Source organism: Natator depressus, chromosome 3, assembly GCF_965152275.1.
Source record: "Natator depressus isolate rNatDep1 chromosome 3, rNatDep2.hap1, whole genome shotgun sequence".
Taxonomy (NCBI): Eukaryota; Metazoa; Chordata; order Testudines; family Cheloniidae; genus Natator; species Natator depressus.
Genome location: NC_134236.1, coordinates 34384754 through 34406304, shown reverse-complemented (window position 1 = coordinate 34406304; position 21551 = coordinate 34384754). Strand labels below are relative to the sequence as shown.

The 21551-nt window shown below is 39.6% G+C and overlaps 1 long non-coding RNA gene across 1 annotated transcript in view; it reads right to left on the bottom strand.

Annotated features, from left to right (window-relative positions):
• The window catches only part of LOC141983809 (uncharacterized), a 45058-nt gene extending 28910 nt beyond the window's left edge, over window positions 1-16148 (bottom strand). The window contains exons 1-2 of the long non-coding RNA XR_012638518.1: window positions 16047-16148; window positions 14797-14868 (exon numbers count right to left, since the gene is read on the bottom strand). This is a non-coding gene — a long non-coding RNA (uncharacterized LOC141983809). The remainder of the gene's footprint in view (window positions 1-14796; window positions 14869-16046) is intronic.
• Between the last annotated feature and the right edge of the window lie 5403 nt (window positions 16149-21551).

Genomic DNA, 21551 nt, shown 5'->3' with positions numbered 1-21551 from the left:
ATGACTTATGAGGAGAGGCTGAGGGAACTGGGGTTATTTAGTCTGCAGAAGAGAAGAGTGTGTGGGGGGGATTTGATAGCAGCCTTCAACTACCTGAAGGGGGGTTCCAAAGAGGATGGAGAGAGGCTGTTCTCAGTGGTGGCAGATGACAGAACAAGAAGCAACGGTCTCAAGTTACAGTGGAGGCGATCTAAGTTGGACATTAGGAAACACTCTTTCACTAGGAGGGTGGTGAAGCACTGGAATGGGTTACCTAGGAAGGTGGTGGAATTTCCATCCTTAGAGAATTTTAAGGCCCGGTTTGACAGAGCCCTGGCTGGGATGATTTAGTTGATGTTGGACCTGCTTTGATCTGGGGGTTGGACTAGATGACCTCCTGAGGTCTCTTCCAACCCTAATCTTCTATGATTCTGGAAGTTATTTCATATGATCTCTACTTAGCAATTCCTTTACCCCTTTCAGTACAGAACAGTCTAATAATCAGGAGAACCACAGAAATAAAAGGAAAAGAGACCTTCAAACTAAAGCAAATTACATAATGTACAATGCCCACCTAAGAGAACATCCGGGAATCAAGCAAGAGTGAGGAAGTTCCCAGTTATAAGATGTGGAAGAACAGAGGTTTCATCTCTCTGAGATGCTTTATCCCATAGTAATCTGTGGCAACTTTTGCAGAAAACCAAAACAATGCTACCCTTCCATCTGCAGTGTATTTACAAACCTAACATTTTAATCGCTACTAAAAACAGGGGAAAGTAATTGAGCTTCAAGAAAATCTAAGTTGAAGAACCTCTGTTAAAACTGCTAAATCCAAGACACTTCTTTTTAAAATATGCCACTTGATTGTCAGATATCCTGCTAACTTAGACACCACATATAATGCATCCTGAGAATGCAACTTCTAGATGAAGCTGAATGATGAATAATTGGCAGGTGCATTCATATCAGAAAGAAACTCCACTCTGTTATACCAGCAAACAGCTTGAGCTCTTTCACCCGCATGGCTCATCTCATTCCCCTCTCATGATCAGTCATCTGAAACCAGATACCTCCCTGAATGGTGTTAAAAGTGGAATTGCCGACAGTGACTCACTGTATTTGGGGCTGCCCCCACATATAAAAACACTTTGGTTATTGATCTAAAGGTTTATGAGTCACAGGCTAAATATAGCCCAAAGCTTAAATCCTGCTTGCTTTATTCTTGGAATTAACACAGGGGTTCTCCACCAGGGCAGCTGCACTCTTCTTTGTCCTCTGGTTTTTCAGAATGGGCTCCAGTAAAAGTCAGAGGAGTAGAATCATAGGACTGGAAAGGACCTTGAGAGGACATCTTGTCCAGTGCCCAGCGCTCAAGGCAGGACTAAGTATTATCTAGACCATCCCTGACAGGTGTTTATCTAATCTGCTCTTAAAAATCTCCAGTGACAGAAAAAACGAGAAGTCCTTGTGGCACCTTAGAGACTAACAAATTTATTTGGGCATAAGCTTTCGTGGGCTATATAAATTTGTTAGTCTCTAAGGTGCCACAAGGACTCCTAGTTGTTTTTGCTGATACAGACTAACATGGCTACCACTCTGAATCCAGTGATAGAGATTCCACAACCTCCCTAGACTATCCTGCTCTTCCTCCCTCTCTTCCCCTGGCACTCAAGTCAACCCTGGAAGCTGATCCAGGAACACCAGGTCCTGGAGGTCTGTCCCCTCCTCCCCACCTCTCCAGACATGAACTCCACCTTAGTGACAGCAACATACTTCCAGAAGAAACCTATGAAAGGCTCCAGCACACAAAAAGGAATTTCCAATAACAACCAGCCAGAGTGTAGGAAGATGGGCCTTCCCACCTCTGATCTTTGTCACTCCCCCTCTGACATTTTCTGCTGATAGGACCAAGGCTCAGAGATAGCCATGCCTCTTGCCTCTGTCAACCAGATTCACTTTACAAAAATCGTCCCTCAACATAGTTTAATGCTACCATCAGATGCCTGGAAAGGAAGCTGAAAAGGGAGGTTAACCTTGCAACCTCCAGACCACAGACACTCCATTTGGGCTGTTGACTCCAGCTCAGTACCACTCCAGCACCAGCTCAATCTATTTTGTTTATCCAAGAGAAGATTCAGAGGTGCCTTGATCATAGTCTGTAAATACCTACATGGGGAGAAGATTTTTCAGATAGTAGACTGCTCTTTAATCTCGAGGGAAAAAAGACCTAACAAGATCTAATTGCTGCAAACTGAAGCTAGATTAATAGAGACTAGAGGTACAATTTTTTACCAGTGAGGGTAATCAATCATTGGAACTACTTAGGGATATAGTGGTTTCTTCATTACTTAATCTTTAAATTAAGATTGGATGTCTTTCTGAAAGATATGCTGTAACTCAAAAGTTATTGGCAAAAATTCCTAGGTGATGTTCAGTAATCTGTGTTGCAGGAAGTCAGACTAGGTTATCATAAGGGTTAGAATCTCGGACATCCAAGGACTCTGGAGAAATACCTTCACTGCTGCTTAATGGTCTTGGACCAACAGGAAGTTTTGAACTCAGAAATATCATTCCTAAAATCACATCTGCACTACTTGAGCTAGAGAACTAACTCCCTTAGCTAGCAACTGTAAGTGCCTCATTGACCTTTTATGTGGATTAGTCATTAGCATGGAAAAAGGCCCATACTCTCCTAGTGTGGGTTACATGCTTCTCTTGCTGGTGAAAGCTCATTCAAAGTCTGAGGCTTTTCCTGAGTTAAGCCCACATGCGGGGCATCACTTTTGTCACCAACCCCCTTTTATTCAACAGGGAGTGAAGCACCTCCTTTCGTTAGCTACGCCTAAACCAGGGATGAAGTTGGCCAACTAGGCTATAAAAGAATATGCATGTTATAATGCATACACCCTTTTTATATAAAAATTACGTATATAATCACATAATGTGCAAAAAATTCCTAAGATTACATACACACTGAAATTACACACATACAGCCCTATTTAAATAACTGATATATTCCATAACTTCTGACAAAAAAGATGAAGTTACAATAATTGTCACTTTCCATTTTATATAATTTTACAAATAAAAATGAGAGATTTGCCATTAACTAGTATTGACACTATGCACACAGTACACACATTTGTCAATTTCATTAACCTTCCAAATTAGGTATTCATAGTGTGGTAATGGCAGCATAACACATCATTACAATATTCAATGCAATTTCATGGATATTATGTATAGGGAGAAATTTTAGACTCTCTTGTCCTTACAGCTGTTAGAAAACATTTTACTTTGCAAATAACCCATTAGGGATAGACAAATGCTAAATAGCTGAATCTGAATAGCATGAATTATGGACCCCTGCATTCAGCCCTGCACCCCCAACTCCCAGAAAGGAACAGGGTGCTATTCTGTTTTTATTTATTAATTGGCTTTATGGAAGGAATAAATAATTTGTATTGAACACCAGAGCTGATTATAATACTCTACACTCGGAGTATCTTCAAGGTTAAACAGGTGGTCTAGTAGCTAGGATGCGGGATTAGGACTCAGGAGACCTGAATTAGATTCTTGTCATGGCCACAAACTCCTCTTATGGTCTTGGGCAAGTCACTCCATTTCTTAGGTCCCCACAATACTTCCCTACCTCACAGGGACATTGGGAGGATAAAATCCATTAATGATCGTGAAATAATCAGATGCTATAGTGACCTGGTGCCCATGTCCATGAAAGGTCCCAAACCTACATTCTTCTCTATATCTCCCACCAACTACTGCCTCATACCTGGGATGCACACATTATGTCTTGGCTATCTTCACTCACTACCCTGGCTTCCCATAGAACCTTAGATGAAGTTTAAGGTCTCACTCCTTATTTTCAAAGCACTCTATGGCCTGACCCCAGGTATCTAAAAGATCATCTAAAGCTCCAGGACAAAGTCTGTCATCAACACATATGCTTCTCTTGCACAATGGAACTCCCAACAATAATAGTAAAGTTCACCAGTGCAGGAGACAAATCGTTCTCTGGGGGGCAGTCTGAGACCCATGGAATGAACTCTCCCAAGAACTCACGGCCATCACAAACCTCACCAACTTCCACTCCATTTCATTGGCCTTGCCTTCTTCAACATAAACAGCATAGCAACAGATATATTAAAAACAAAAACAACACACACTACTCAGCCAGGACACTCCATCGCACATGCTTCTTCCATTGGGAAGAGGATGAGAGAACAAACACCACATGATGGATGTGTAGTCACATGGCTTAATGAACTACTGGAAGATGCTCAGATGCTAGGATGAGGAGTGTAATATAAAAACCTGAATAGAATAGAATGTCTGGGGTTCTTCCCTCCTTCCCCCAAGTCTTAGGGTTGGGCGGGTGTCTCTTTCACTTCTTTGGTGAAGATCAACTATTACTTCAGACAACTGCTACTGCAACAGCCCCCCTCAGTTTGCTTAGCAGAGAAAACAACCATTTCTGCAGGTGGTATAACAGCTAGCCCTGTTAGCTCCTTCTCTTCTGTTTTTTTAAACAGTTGGACTTGGAGTACCTTATGGAATTCTAGACTTTCTATTCATGGTACATGCTTTGGATGGTCCAGCTAAACAACAGTCAGCTTGTGTTAAGTTGAATCACTCTAGTTTGCTTTTCTCACTGTTGTTTTCATCGCCAAGGGCTGTCAAAACACATTGTCCTGCTTTCAGAGCACAGCCACATACTGAGCCACGGAGAGATACAAAATGCAGCTGATAAAACTACATAGAAAAGTTCAGCTATCTTCCTAATCTAGGAATTTTAAAAGTATTTTTATACAGTAAAAGCCAAGTTACCCAATGTCTAACGTTCAGTGTAAATGTGTGGTATCAGAGCTGGACTACTTTTTGTCCATATTTTGAACTGAAGCGGTTTTTATATTAAGTTAATTTGTCTTTTTTCCCCTTTTCATGTAACATCTGCCTCACTTTTGCCAGCTATATTTGGTTCTTCCAGTCTTTATTTCTTTCCCATTTGTATACTTCATAACATCCGGAATATGAGAAGATTGATCTTTTAGTGATCTCCCTTTAGGATCCATTGAGCTATCCAAGTTCTTTGCAAAAATCAGATTTTTTTTTTTTTGGGTAGGATATAAAGAAGAGATAGCAATCAAAGACTACAAATAAAGCTGTCAGTCTTGCTATCATAACACAGATGTATTAAAAAATGAATGACTGTTCTCAGATAATAGGTGGTGGAAACTGATGTAATGTTCCGAACTGTTCAACTCTGGCCAGTATAGAACTATTTAATAACCAGGAAAAGAAACCCACTGTAAAATTAAAAAAAAAAATTTACTTGTTATGACTGCACCTCATTTGCATGTCACCAAAAGAGAACTAATAATCTTTGACACTAGAGGAATGGAATATTTTTGAATACTCTGTTGTGCCAATTTGGCTTATTCGCATACATAAAGAATCTTGGTGTCCTTTGAAAAAAAAAAAAGAAAAAGTTCAACCCCATCAGCAAGTGCCAGCAAATGCTATAAAGCAGTGGATAGTTGGTGGGTGGTGTGAAAAGGTTTCATAACCGCTAACAGCAACCTTGTTGTGAACCAAACAGCTATGAGCAAAACACAGGTGTGCTAACACAACAAGAGCTATTCATGTCTTCCCACAGTGCGCTGGCCAGGTTTGAAGAGCCACAGCTGACCACATAAAGCATCAGAGATGGGAAGGGCTGCTAGTGAAATGTCCACTAGAAGTGTAAACACCAGACACCACACAGACACACATTTTTAGCACATTCTCCTCCCTGCTGAAATTGAAAAGAAACGAAAGCAAATGAAATGAAAAGAAAAAAGTCATGAAAACAAATTCTATTGTGCCAAGCACAGAATATCATATTTGCAATGCTCCTTGGCTTGAAAAGTTAAGAAAAAAATTCCGTGCATGGAAAAATATGCAGATAAAGTATATTGGAATATGACATACCTCAAACATTCTGTGTTTATGCATAGTTTATACTGACATTTCCATTACCATTTTCTATCCAAGACAATTGTAATTGAAGGAAATTAAAAACAAATGTCTGAATCAGGTGTGACACTTGCAGACCAGGTGCTAGCTCATGCCCAAGTCCCCAGGTCTCAACTGAACACTGACAAATAAATAGCTGGAATCAGTCTGGCTCATCTATGTGTTAGTATTGCTAAGATAGGAATTCAAATTATAAGAATATATTTAGAGTTTAGACTTTACTGAATGCTTGTGAGCTGCTGCATGCATTATTTTCACTGATAACGTCTGTATCCAATATAGGCAACATTTCAGCAGTTGTATTGTGAGCATCTGTGGCTGTGTAGATCACCAGATAGGAGAGAGACATTAGCTAGTGAAAAGGGATCAGTAGCAACAGAAGGTGTTGTGTCCTTCCCAACAGAAAAGCTCCATCAACCCCAAATGGACTATTATGGGTCGTTAAGAGAACAAAAGATGGTTATTGTTCTGCTTCTCACCCATCCCCATGAAGATGAGTCATGTAAGTGGATTCCTCCCATCAGATGAGTTTGCAGTTCACATGGCAAGAGAGAGAGAATTAAAAACCCCTAACAAGAAGGAACTGATTATCTATATGCTGCTTCTTGCACTCTGGAGGCAAAGGGTTTCTAGGCATAAGCAAGAGATCCCAAGCTGCATAGCCTGGGTTAGTCCTAAAGAACGTATAGAGATTGCTAAGAGGCTTCTATTGTCTTTTGAAATTTAGGATTGTAACTCATTTTTGTACATATGTTTATCTGTTTTAACCTTATAAATACCTCTTGGGTTTCCTTTTCCTATTTAATAAATCTTTATATAGTTTATTATAGGATTGGCTACAAGCGTTGTCTTTGGTGTGAGATCTAATGTGCAACTGACCTGCAGTAAATGGCTGGTCCTTTGGAAGTGGGAGTACCCTGAATATTGCTGCGATTCTTGGTCTAAAGGACCATCTGTCAAAAAAGGAACATTCACCTGCATGGCCAGACAGACCGGAGTATCGAAGGGGACTGTCCGTGACTCCATATTAAAGCTCTTCTAGAGCCTGAGGCGTTTACACTTGATAATTGGTTGGTGAAATCAAAGTACAGAATTCACCACCAGTTTGGTGGATGTGCCCTGCTTCCTACCAGACTGCCCTGAGGTTGGTACTCAAACTCTTGAGTCACTGAAGGCAGCATTGCATAAGACATGCAGAAGGATAACAGATTATTGCTCCTCCTGGGAAACTTCCCTGATAATAAATGAGACATATTTCAATAAAGTATGTTTAAAAATTAAATTAGTTACCTTTAATATACTCTATATTAAGTGCCTCTTTTTTCAGCAAAAAACTGTTTGATGCAGCAAAAGTGTTTTAAAAAGCTGTTTTAAAGGGTGATTCAGAGAAAGCAATCTGAAAAAGGAATGGGAGACAAGGAGCCCTGAGTTCCAATCCTGACTATGGAAATCCTGTTGGAGACATTTAAAACCGAACTCACTAGGCAAATACTGATGCAGACACTGCAGGAAAGAACAATCTTTCATTGGGAAAGGACTAGATGACCTAAGAGAGCTTTTTCATCTATAATTTCTATTATAAAAAAGCCAGTTATTCATTTAAAAAGTGCCCTTACATATTATTTTAATACCAGGGGCTTCATACTGATAACACATCAGAAATTAATACTAATATGTATTTAAATTAGTAGAAATGTAAAAGCAAGCTTTTATACAAGAAAAAATAGTAATGAAAATTAAACATATGGTAATCATGATCCTGACCCAGAGCTGAACATTTAAAATCACACAAATTATTAAAAGATGAAATCTCACATGACTCTATCTTTGACACACTAAAGCTCTGACTGACCCTAAGGATTTTGGTATCCCTTGTATTCATTTCTGCTTTTAAGCCAAAACCTTAATAAGCAAAAGTAGTGAAGCTGAAGTTTGACATTAAGCTGTTGTGTTACTAGTAAAATTAATGATGAAATTACTCTTTCCAGATAAAAGAAAAGAAGTACTTGTGGCACCTTAGCGACTAATGCATTTCTTTAAAGACTGTTTGCCTAAGCAAAGCTGATAATCCTCTTTTTTTGAGCACCCAATTTCAAAGGTGTTTAAATATCGAACCACAAAGCTGCAGAACTTTGTTTTCAGCAGATGTAGGGCCCCAGTGAAACAGTTACTAATGTGAAACAGCAGCGATAAAGACACCCAGATGAGTTACTGCATACATTCTTTGTCTCCCAGCAGTGGAGACCTAGATGTGTATCTGTCCAACGTTCTGAGTGTGGCTGTTCCGCTCCTTATAGCAAGCAGCTAGTGGTCAGCATCACAGAACCACACTTAAGAAAATATCATGCACAGGGCTTGCTGTTTTTGTATTATGGCTAGTATCTGGGTCAAACTGAACATCCTCATCTCCCCACTCTACAAAAATAGATTAGATACTTTTATCACTGTTGTTATCACTCTTCACTAAGACAGCCTGAGCTGTCACAACAAAAAATAGCTCTAAGATCAACAATTTACATTTGTGTTTCTGATGCAGCTAATTCAAGTAAAATCCTATCTTTATTAAATTTAATGCAGCTGAAAAGTGACAGACAGCTCTCTGTACATCCACAGAACAAATATAATAGTGTGACAGTGAAAGCTTCCACACATAGCCCCATCAACATACCATGACCCTGGTCTGGAGGAAACACCTCTGGAGGCGAGCGGACAAATCAATCACCATGTCCATTCACTCCTTGGCCTCTCGCCTGAGATTCCCAACAATTAGTTGTCAAGTAGTGCCAGATGTGTTACAGTTTGGACTGAGGCCTCCAACTCATTGCACATAGTCCAACAGTCATCATGTAAAGTCATTCTCACCAAATAAAATTCTCCGGTTGGAAAATATTAAAGAATTAATTTTGTTTTTACCTAGCTGCTATTCTTAAATTGGTCTGGTCCAGTCATAGGTATTTGTTTAATGACACTCTCTTGTTTTATGAAGTAGATTTTAATTTAATCATTAGCAATTCAAGGCATACTCAAGCAAAATCGGAGTATAAAATGGCTAACAGTTTATCATTAAAAATGTCTTCCTTGTCACAGCTTAATTGATTAAAGGTGTTTTACAACTGGCTCAAAACTCCAAGAATCCCGGACCAAATTCCGATAAAACTCACTAATTTCCTTAGAGCAACTCCCTCTACCCAACAAACCACCCTTCTTTCCAACAAACCCCAGTATCTGATACTTTAAGTAGCTTTGAAAAAGAGTGCTCCCCCTTCTGCCTTGTAACAGTCCTTTACCACCTGAATTATAGCCATGCAGCCCTGTCTAATATTTTGCATTCTCCAAAGGGGGCCACCTGGTCACATGACAATTCGGGTGAAAATAATTCTGAAGTGATAGATTTCAGGATTCTAAGGAAAGGAAGGAGTGAGAGCAACAGAAAAAGGGCAATAGATTTCAAAGAACAGATTTTAACAAACTCAGAGAATCGCTTGATAAGATCCTATGGGAAGAAAATCTAAGGGATGAAGGAGTTCAGGAGAGCTGCCAGTTTCTCAAAGCAACAATATTAAGAGCACTACAGCAAACTATCCTGATCTGAAGGAAAGATAGGAAGAATAGTAAGAGGCAATATCGCTCCATCAGGAGCTCTTTAATGACCTGAAAATCAAAAAGGAATCCTAAAAAAGTAGAAACATCTACAAATTGTTTAGGACAAATACAAAAAAAATAGCACAAGGGACAAAGTCCAAAAGCTTATGGCACAAAATGAGTTACACCTAGCAAGGGACATAAAAGGCAACAAGAAGAGGTTTTATAAATACATTTGGGCACGAGACAGATGAAGGAAAATGCAGGGAAGGGAAGGAGAGCTAATAGCAAATGACATCAAGAAGGCCCAAGTGTTTGATGCCTATTTTGCTTTAGTCTTCACTAAAAAAAAGTTAAGCGTGACCAAATGCTTAATATAATTAATATTAACAAGGGGGAAGGAACAAAAGCCAGAATAGGGAGAGAACAGGTTAAAGAATATTTACTAAGTTAGATGTATTCAAGTCAGCAGGGCCTGACAAAGTTCACCTAGAATACTTAAAAAGCTAACTGAAGCAATCTCAGAACAGTTAGCAATTATCTTTGAGAACTTATGGAGGGCTAGAGAAGGGCAAACATAGTATCTATCTTTTAAACTAAGAACAAAGAGGATTCAGAGAATTATAGACCAGTCAGCCTAACTTTGATACCTGGAAAGATACTGGAACAAATTATTAAACAATCAACTTATAAGCACCTAGAGGCTAATAAGGTAATAAGTAATAGCCTACATGGATTTGTCAAGAACAAATCATGCCAAACGAACCTAATTTCCTTCTTTTACAGGATTCCTGGCCTACTGGGTGTGGGAAGCAGTAGAGGTAATATGTCTTGATTTTAGTAATGCTTTTGATACAATATCACATGACATTTTCATAAGCAAAATGGGGGAAATGTACTTTAGATCAGTGCTACCCAAAGTGGTGGTCCGCGGACCGGTGCCGGTCCGCGAGCCATCAGTTGCCGGTCTGCACACACATTGGGGGGAAAAAATTGCCGGTCCCCCACACCAAATAGTTTGAGAAGCACTGGTCTAGATGACATTAGGATGAGGAGGGTGCATAGCTGGTTGAAAGACAGTACTCAAAAAGAGTAGCTATACTGTCAAACTGGGATGTTATATCCAGTGGGGTCACACAGAGGTCTTTTTTCATTAATAATTTGGATAATGGAGTGAAGAGTAGGCTTATAAAATGTATGGATGACAGCAACCGGAGGTTGTGGGGGAGGGAGATTTGCAAACACTTTGGAATTCAGGATTAGATTTCACAATGATGTTGATGAACTGGAGAATTGGACTGAAATCAGTAAGATAAAATTCAATAAAGACAAGTGCAAAATACAACACAAGAAAAAAAAATCAAATGCACAACTACAAAATGGGGAATAACTGGCTGACAAGAATGTAGGGGTTATAGTGGATCACCAATTGGAGATAAGTGAACAATGTGATGAAGTTGCAAAAAAAGCTAATATTCTGAGGTGTCTGAACAGGAGTATTGTGTATAAAACATGGGAGGTGATTGACCCACTCTACTCGGCACTGGTGAGGCCTCAGCTGGAATAATGTGTCCCGTTTTGGGCACCACACTTTAAGATGTCGACAAACTGAAGAGAGTCCAGAGGAGAGCAGCAAAAATGAGAAAAGGTTGAGAAAACCAGACATACAAGGAAACGTTTACAAACTAGGCATGTTTAGTCTTGAAAAAAGAAGACTAAGAGGGACCTGATAACAGTCTTTAAATATGTTCAAGGTGGTTACAGAGGGAACAGCGATTAGTTGTTCTCTATGTCCGCTGAAGATAGGATCATCAGCTTAATCTGCTGCAAGGGAGATTTAGGTCAGATATGGAGGCAAAACTTTCTAACTATAAAGTATATGTAAGTACTAGAACAGGTTCCCAAATAAGGTTTTAGAATCCCCATCATTGGAGGTTTTTAGGAACAGGTTGGACAAACATTTGTCAGGGAGGGTCTAGGTATACTTGGTCCTGCCTCACTATGGGGGGCTGGACTAGATGATCTCTCAAGGTCCCTTCCAGCCCTTCATTGCTATGATTCTACAATGCACAGCCCATTTATCCAATACCCGACTCCTGAAAGGCTCATCTGGGAGTAGAGGGGGTTGCTGAGTCAATCTGGCATTAGGGACAGAATGAGTGACTACTCTCACTGATGTCTCCTCTTCATTGAGCCTGCAGACTGAAACATCCCAGACTGTGCAGGCAGTTTGCAGGGGAATGTGATGTAAATGCTCAGTTGAACCCTATGCTGATGTTGGTACCTAAACTTTTGGCTGCCCTAGCTTATCAAAAACATACCCATCCACCCAGACAAAGACAGCAGATCCTTACCTCATATAAATCTATACAGCTCCATTGAAGTCAGTGAAGCACTTCCTGTTTACCCCAGCTAAGGATCTGACCCAAAATGTTTGTGACTAGATCTGTTAAACCATTGGGCCAAATTTTCCCTTTACACTAATGTTATAATTTCAGTGTAGTTATACTGACAGAAAACTGGTGTAAATGGGGTGGAGAATCAGGCCCCAAAAGCTCATGTACCTTTAGGCACAAACTTTAATGCTAACCTTCTGATCATTAATCTTCCAATCAGTCTTTCAGAAATCCTATTTTTGTGCTTTTTCATGTGGAAATGAATGACTTGCTGTTCTTTTGTGTGATAATTTAGCTGAGTGACAATTATTACTTTGTGTCCTCAGCTTTGGAAAGGGTAAAGTTGAGTTACTTCAGTTCATTCCTTTGTTCCTCACTTCTGATTTATAAATTAGATGTTTTTGTCCTTACAAACAGAGTGAAAGAAAAAAGATAAGATCATTAACCTCATCTAAATATTAATATAATCAATTCAGTACCAATCTCCAGCAAAGATAAAAACTTGCAACTATTATTATTTCTTCAAAATGGTTTGGTTCTTTCCTGATTTTGTATCATAGTCAAATTCTATCTTTTAACTTTTTTTGCCATTTGTCAGTGGGATTTGCATATGGGGATCAAGGAGAGAAACTGGACATAGTGACTTCTCCAACAGAAGTAAAGATTACATTGCATAGAAATAGAAATCTCTAGTCTACAAGCAAAATTTCTTTTTATTCCAGAACTGTAATTTTAAGAATTCTTTAAAGAATTCCTTCAAATAGGGTAGACCATCGATTAATATAAATCATATGAAAGTCAATTTATGATTATTATAGTGCCTTTAACAGCAAAGTAGTATATTAATTGTCCTCATATGTTACACTTCCATAATTTATTACGCTCAGTGCCATAGGAAGAGTATAGCTAATGCTATTGCAAAAACCTAAAGCCCAGTTAACACTAACATGCACAATCATGCTAATTGTTTCTTAGATGCGGATTAGCTTCAAATGAGAAAAAATGAAGAAATAACACCAACTGTAGAAAACAAGAAAAGTTATTTAAAGTTAATTGTATATAGCGATATTGCCAAAATTCTGTAGGGCCTTCGTCACAGTGAGACGTGAATGGCTGCTGTATTAAACCTGCGCAATTCGCTTTTCAGATTCAGATTCCCACTGCCCACATGTTCAGTTTTACTCAACAACAAGCCCTATTGTACCTTATTTTCCTTTTGAAGTAAAGCCCATATTGGTGAGAACAATCACTAAGGTAACACTTAGAAAAAAGCAACATGATTTAAACAGCTGTAGACAGTCAGTTATTTTTCAGAAATGTTAACAAAGGCCAAATGGAAAAATGGCAATTCAGTAAAGAACTAGATAGCAAGTACTGCCCTAGCACAACTGTTACACTAGATGAGAGAGTTACAGAATGAGAAAGTAAACATTCCACTGTATTCTAGAACAGATTTGAGAAGATACTTTCTTCCCCCACCCCAACACTTGAAAGTGGCAAACTCAGCTCCACTTAAATACAAAAAATCATCTTTGAAACAATGTTGCAGTTGTGAATCTAAATATACAAGTTCATCTTCTCAGCATGCCAGTAACTTGCCCAGATTGTACAGACGGTGTAAAGTTATACATATTGCACCAGATCCTCAACAGCTGTAAATCAGCATTGCTCCATTGACTTCAAAATTACTGGTGGGGTTGCATTGTCAGAATGCTCAGGAGAGCCTGAAAGCTGATACAGTGATTCACAAATTTGGGGGGAAACCATGCAACAAAACTATTCCTTAAACAAAGAGATTTGGGGAAAACTCACAAGGGGCATCCTCATGGAGTGTTCCTAGCCATCCTTCTTGATCCCGTCCTATGGGAATTTCTTCAGAAAGGATCCTCTATTATTCAATAAGGGACAATTTGCCATAGTCAGCTGAACAGACTATGGATTATACCATATCTCTGAGATCCAAAGCACAGCCCCAAAGAAATAAACACACAAGCATACATGGTGGATATGTTTCTAAGCTTTTAGTTAGAACACCATATGCAATAAAAAAAAATCCATAGTTCTAGCTGTTAATACAAAAATTATAAACTATCGAAGGAGGAATTTTCAACCATTTCATTCCCACATTTATCTTTTCTTTTGAAAAAATTCACATTTTCAGGAATCACAGAGTGCTGCAGCTATAAAACAGAACACTCTTTTTTGCTGCATCTAGTAAAGGATAAGAAAAACATGATGGACTAACCAACAACAACAACCAAAAAAAAGAAGCTGTGTAAAAAAAGCTTGAAGCTCTGTATTTGTGAAGACCGTCAAGTATAACTGAAACTGGTTTTGAAATTCAGCTATCAATAATTCTCCTTCTCACTGGAGCATCTCAGCATGTGAACACACACCCAAATAATACAAAATTCATATATTAAATATTAGTTTAAATCCCACAAGTTTTTCACCAAATTTGATTAGAATTGAACCTTCAAAAACCAATCTCCAAAACTCCAAAGTGTTGTTATTGCAGCAGATTTGTATATATTTTATCTGTTTCAATCCAATTCCACCATAATTTCTTATTAAGAGAAAAGGATTAGCATATATGATGTGGCCAGGTGGTTACAGAACTTGACTGTATGAAATGTGATAGGCTAAATCCCATTTACACTAATTACATCCACAGCAGCATTGGCACATATAACTTCACGTGTGTTTTAGCTCCGAGCTTTAAAGCATATTAGATGTTAACTTAGGACATCAGTGTCTTTATCTGGAATAAGCCAAAGCACTTTTTTCCCAAGCTATCTGTTCTTACCCATCAGCAGCTCATTAGAGACTTCAACATGTGTTTTCATGTGCAAAGCTAGCGCTAGTTGACAAATGTAGGCTGCAAAACAGAAGAGAAATAAGATATGAAAGGTCTGATTATTGGTCAAACAACATGTACAGTTACATAATACAATTTGCAAGTAATTATTTCACTCCCAAATATTTCATAATAAATGCTACCCAAGAAATGTTAACACCAACGACATAAATTTGAAAGAGCTTTACAAATTTGATTAGGTCATTGGTGTTAAAATTAATGAATTTATTGAAGCACGGTCTGTTTTTTCTACCATAGTGGCTTCTGAGCAGTCTTGATGGGGCCTTACTGCTGGGTGGACAGTTCTACCATATTTTTATGTTCATGTTCCTGCCATGACAGAAAAACATTTTGAGTTAAGCTATTCACCCTCATCAAAAATACTGAGCAAGTTCTTGGAGAGTGTTTTTGCTAATATCTATTATTTGATAAGGTCCAAAAGGAGAAATAGTGCATGCCCCTAAGAGCTACCAATCTATATTTTAAGCATGACACACAAGTGGAGGTGACAAAGAGTTAGGAGAACAGTGAGGCAAAAAAAGACTAGAGTTGTAGTAATACCATTATGTGACTGCTCATATTAGGTACAGAAATATAATGGTTCTTCAGCTGAGATGTTTTAATTAAATGTATTAAAAATTAAGAAAAATGGAATTTCAAGCAAATCCCACTGAAGTCCATGGAAAGAGTCCAGTTGACTACAATGCTTTTTGGATCAGGCCTATAGTTAATATTCTTGGCTCACATAAACCCTAATTCACAAAGCACTTAAGTCCATGCTTCAATCCCATTGAAGTCAATGGGCCTTAAGCATCTGTTCAAGTGCCTTGCTGTATTGGGCCATAATATTGGCATCATGGAAGAGATGAATTTTTGGGAAGTATATAGGTGGAAGCTTTGAACACTGGAAAACACTTACTGCAACACTGGAAGACGCACTCTTTCTTGGGTAGCATTTATTAACACTCTGAAAATAAATCTCTTACCAAAACTCCATATCCGCCCCCCTCCCAACTACAGTATTATCTGTCACCACTCCACAGATTTTATTTTGAAAACATCTTCACCCGATTAAGACAAGAGTCAGATGATCAGCCATATCTGACTGCAATAATGTAAGGAAGCAAATGGCTTAGCCCTTGATTGTTTCTATTATCTTGCAGCCCAATGTTGATCTTAGAAGTAGTAAGTCATTTTACCTATCTAAGGCATGAGATGTGCAATGTTGGTACCACCATGGTAGGCATCAGGTAACAAATATCAAAAGGAGAAAATAATTTTCATAATCTTGAAAAGATTTGAAAAAGTAGCACGATTGGCACTGACAGAATATATTTTTTCTTAACACCAGCATCATGGCTGTCCCCCTTTATGGAGCAGAGTCATGGAAATCTACAAAATAAATCAGTTAGAAGATTAATTCATTCCAAAGTAAATGCCCATGGAAGATCTTCAGCATCCATTGTAAAGAATTTCTGATGCTGCAAGAAACTCTAAGAAGAACAACCCAATCTAAAGCATCAAACAGTGTAAGAAGGTGCTCATGAACATGTTTAGGACACACTTTAAGGATGCCACCCACATGACTTCCATGGCAAGTGAGAATATGGACACTACCTGGAAAGAGAAGAAGAGGGCCACCTAGAGAAACATTACACAGAACAACAGAGAAAGAAACCAGATACATCAACATGATACTCAGAAACCTGAGCAGACCAGCACAAGACCAAATAAATTATGGAAACTGATGGACAACCTATGACCCATAGGTATGGGAACTACGGGTGCAGGGGGTGCTGCACCCAGCTCCAGCTGTGGCCCCAGCCTCAGCCCCCTTACCTCTGTCTGGGTCCTCCCGTCCCGGAGACACGTCCCTGCTCCCGGCCCCAGGTCTAGGTGGCAGGGGCACAGACAGAGGTAAGGGGGCTAGCTTTCAGCATCCCCACTATTAAAAGTGTTCCAGTGCCACTGTTATGCCCTTGAGTATGTGGGAGGATAAAGAAGAATGTTGCTTTTCTCCTGACCACCTCATGAGCAGACTGGGCCCTAACTCCCCATAAAGAGCAGCTGCTGCGTTACAATCCCGTATAGTAATTGCATCAGAGTGGTGAGATCTACATATGTCTTCATAGGAGAGATAGTCTAATGAGGTTTGGGAGGAGTTTATCATGGAGATGATTGGTTTGAAAATGGACACAAACAAGTTCTCTAGTGTTTGGCTTTGTTCATGACTTATGCTACAAAGAACATTGCTCTTCCTAACTTCTAATCATAGAGTTAAGAAGAGGAAAAGAATAGGCCCCTCCTTGCTAATTTTGCCCACCTTAGCTGCTGGTTTTGTGTTGTTTCTTAAATACTAATCGTTTACAATATCTTTGTAAACAGCTGAAACAGCTGAAACCTCAAAATTTAGATCTGGATCCAAATCTAGATTTTGAATACATCAAAGTTCAGATATGTTTGGATGTAGGATCTGCACTGTACTGACATAAGAAGGAGTAAAAATATTTTTAAAAAACCATAATGTGTATTTAAAGATCACTTTAATCTACTCTTGAACCACTATACGCCTTAATCACTGTCATACCGTTATTGTGTGGGGTCACTGCAGGGCAGAGTTAAGGTTGTTTGGATGTCTTCATTGTGCCTTTCCATGACTTAACATGTTTTGATTTCTTTTAAGTGTAACCTGAACTCTGAACGTCCAGGTCTTGAGGATAATTGCAACATACCTGTAATGTATTTTACACTTAGGTTACCAATATGTTCAGTCAATCAACTCCAATGTAACATCGTTTTTTGACTTGGAATGCATACATTTAATGCATATACTGCTGCTGGACTACTCCCCCTTTCTAGGCCTCCCCAGGCAGCCTAATGTTGACAGTTTTCAAGATTTGTGTGTCCCACTGTGACAGGGTGCTGAGCAGCAAGACTGCAGAATCAATCCCCTGCCACGCCAGCCCCATTTAAGTGAATAAAGTGGTGCTGGCTGGAAAGAACCTGCCCTAATTGGGGAAAGAGAGCCAACTGCCAGCTCACTTAGCCCAGGGCTATATAAGAGGCTGGGAAGAAGGAAGAGGGAGGGGTGGGACAGAGGAGAGTGAGGGAGTGAAGGCAGGGAGAAAACCGCTGGGTTCAGACACAAGGAACCCAGAGGTGTGTTTACTGTAGGGTGAGAAGATGGTGGGAACACAGACTTGTAAATAAAAGCACCAGTGGTTTCAGAACCAGAGGGTCTCTGAGTGACTTTATCTGGGCCTAGCAGACGCAGGAGCCAGGAGGGCCAGCTGTGCTCGGTTCCACCCACCAACAAACAAAAATCCGCAAAGATCAAAGTCATCTGTGCATGTGTACTCTTCACTCCATCTGAATTCATTCCATTGTCTTGTAACATACATACTGAGACATACTCACCCATGACAGTGTGTGGTAGCTGGGGCAAAAGTTGGCTCTGGTATGGTAACTACTGTTATATGCCCACTGTTAACACAGAACAATCATAGCTCGAGTTATTTGCCCTAAAATGGGGAAATAAAGGTTATTTGGGTTACAAAACAAAGCCTGTAACTCTTAACTTTTTTTGCTATATTTCTCTGACTTCACTTTTCACCACAACCCCATTTTTTAAGACTTACCATAATAAAGCAACAGCCACATAACTCATGCTTCTAAGAAACATGCTGTTGAGAGCAACCCATTTTACAAATTGCCAATTAGTCATGTTTGAGTAGCTACCACTACAAATTAGCTGGAGTAAAAAACAAAATGTAACAGCTTTGATTTGTTCATTTTTAATCTTTAGGAACTTGATCCTGGGGAAACTGAGATTTTAAAAATACTTTGCATACTGATTTTAAATATGGAATCTGCCCAAAAAATTATACCCTCGTAAAAAGGCAGGATGGTCACATGTGTTTGTGCATAGCATAGATGGACACGCTTTAAAGATCCATGTGCTGAGAGAGTCTCACACTGAAATGGCTTTATAGGTCACATACATACTGTGCCATAGTTGAACCCCAAGGGATACTGCAGCTAGGCATAAAAGTTTTTCAGACACTACAATTAGGTTTAAATGGGCATATGGCAGAAGAAATCTGTTCACATGGTGGGCGGGTGGGGAGGGGGAAGAGAAGTTTATATCACAAGCAAAATTAAGAAAAATCAAGATGACAGGTTATTACTAAACTAATAGAAAGGATGACACAAATGGCAGAAGGATGAGCTTAGGGAAGCACTTGGATGGAACATGTAAACTCTGGGAGTATGGTTATGTTCCAGAGAGAGGGCTACAATGCAGATATGACCCTCACATGGAAACATCGTCGTCTTAGGATCACTTACTCTTTGGCATTTTCCATGTTCTGTGCAGTATTTTAGGCTGCTCACATTTCTACAGAACTGTATTGATTACATTGGTCCCTGGCACATTTCTATAGGATTTTTCCATATGGGCACTTGTCTGATATGCATGATGAATGTTGTGGGAGGCCTGCTTTCAAAGTCTGCCTCCTCCTTCAGGGAGTACACATATATGAGTACTTCTGTGAAAGCTTTAAGTTATATGGGCCAAATCCCACTGAAATCAATGGGAGTCTTTCCATTGACTTTATGGACTTTGGATCAGGCCCTTTATCCTGACTTTGAAATATTTGTGGGTTGGGTTATTTTAAACTGTGCATTCTAATAACGTAAGTTTAATTAAAGAGAAATCTATTTACAACCTTAACTGTATTTTAACTAAGTTTTTGTCTGGGACTTATAAACTATAATTTAGAGTTAACATATATAATTCCCAAAGAAAACAGAATGAAATCCACTATTGTTAAACAACAAACAGCAATTCCAGTTAACAGGGGAACCAATAGAAGTTCTAGAGATGTACAGTTCTAGAGATGTACAGTTCTAGAGATACAGCGGGGATCATTTTCTTATTATGAAATCTACCGTTCACTTGATGCTATGGTAGCTCTTTGGCACAGCTGAGAAGCATTTACACATTCTACATATGATTCTTATCCCAGAAATGTTGCCATACAAGGCTTTTGTATACAAGGGGTAGAAGTTTTAAAAGCACTCTAGATGATTTAGGAGCCTAAGTCTGTTTGAACATCGCTGAGGCACTTTTACCCTAGAGAAGTTAGGTGTTGCAGTTACTGTTACAATCCTCTAACACATGTATAAAAAGTTTCATCCACCCAGAAAAATTCTTCCCACAGATACACAGGGATGTATACAACTGTTTTCATTGTACCTGTTCTGAGCAAGACTAAGCACCCACTACCATGTTACTCTGCATCATTGTAATGCGATGCTCCACCCAAAAGCCTTGCTTACATGGATTTTTTTTTCTTAAAATTACCCGTTGTCATGGGCCTCCCACCCATAATCGGCGCAGGTGCAGAACTCCTCCAGCCTTGGGGCTGCAGCAAGGAGAGCGAGTTCCTCTGGCCCTGGGGCTGCAGCGGTGACACAGAATTCCTCTGACCCCAGAGCAAAAGGAGCTCTATCTCTCTCCCCACCACGACGCTGGGGCTGGAGGAGCTCTGTAGCCCACCACAGCCAAGTACTTGTGGATGCATTTATTCAGATGGCTCTATGGCGCATGGATTTTTGTTGAAATGGTGAATGTAGTGCTGATTATTTCTATGCATATGTTGTATGTGAGTGTGTTGATATAGTTTAATGTGTATAATGTGTGTGTGTTTAACATGTCCTCTCCCCCAAAATGGTCAAATTTAAACTCCTGTGCATGCCCCTGTTGACTCTTACTACCACCAGTCAATAAGTTAGTGCACACTGTCTGCCAGCATTTTAACCAACATGTCATTTAAACTAGCCCTGAATAATGGTCAGCCAAATTGGTTAAAACTACCTGGTCACAAATTTTCCACTGAAACATTTTTCCAAATAGAAACTGACAATTTTGTTGAACATAAGCTTTCTTCAGGAAGTGTCAGGTCTTTGACAACGTAATTCGGGTTTTTATTGAAAAACCCCAAACTTAAAATTTGGTTTTGCTGAAAGCATTTGTTCCACCAGCCAAAATTTTTCTAGGGAAAATATCAGTTCTTGGTTACGAAAACCTGAAAAATAATGTAATTTTTTGACTAAAATGAAAAGTTTTTCATTTACGTTGTTTGCAGGAAATTCTTTCCTCCCCTTCCCCGACCTCCAACCAGTTCTAGTTTTAGCACCAACAGCTGGGTGAGGGCTCCCACTGGTGGTAGCAACAGTGTGACATTTTAAAAAAGAAGGCCTGGGCAGTCGCAACTCACAGAGGTCTGCTGAACTGGGCCAGGAGACAGTAGTGCAGGTGGCCCCACCAGGCATCTTCTTTCAGGTGTGCAGAGTGCATGCCAGCCCCATGCAACATTTCCTGAAAACACTGCAGGGCCTGTGGATGGTGCTTATCCCCCAGTGGCCAGCGTAACTCCCCAGAGCAGATGAATGACGTCAACAGTTTATAGTGTACGCTTGTTCATAGTTTTGGTTTGCTGCTTTTTCTGCTTTGAAGGATTTTGTCCAGCACAAAGATCCATACATGTTTGGTGAGAGAAAGGGGCTACTCCACTTCCACAAAGGCCATGATGGAGTGTCAGGACCTACTGCTACAATCCCTAAGCACCAGGTGTTTACTCCAATGAGTACCACCAACATTGGGTGGCAGCACTGAAGGAAGGAAGGAGCTTGATTTTACC